The following is a 367-nucleotide window of genomic DNA, read 5'->3' as shown; positions in this document are numbered from 1 at the left end:
GTATTGGAAACTCGATGACCGTCTCACGGGGACAATGTCGGGGAATTCGAGGGATGAAGGCGGGTAATGATTTTTTCTCGACGACGTCTCCGGGCTCGTCTCTCCCGGGACGCCAGTAATCGACCGTGCACATTATCTAGCGAAACCACAACCATTGTATTTGGCTTGCACGAAGACGTGACCGTGAACCCTCGGGTAGCCCGGTGACTCTCTGGGGTGCCGGCCATCGGGACTGATGACCTACATTATCTAGCGAAACCACAGCCCCCTGTGAAGATTTTTAAGAACCTGAAATAAAATAAAAATGTGTTATCGTTATGTACTGTTTGATATAAATCATTCAGTAACTCACTTTTCCAAGGTCTCC

The sequence above is a fragment of the Acyrthosiphon pisum genome, chromosome X (assembly GCF_005508785.2).
Source record: "Acyrthosiphon pisum isolate AL4f chromosome X, pea_aphid_22Mar2018_4r6ur, whole genome shotgun sequence".
Lineage (NCBI taxonomy): Eukaryota > Metazoa > Arthropoda > Insecta > Hemiptera > Aphididae > Acyrthosiphon > Acyrthosiphon pisum.
This window is presented reverse-complemented; position numbering follows the sequence as displayed.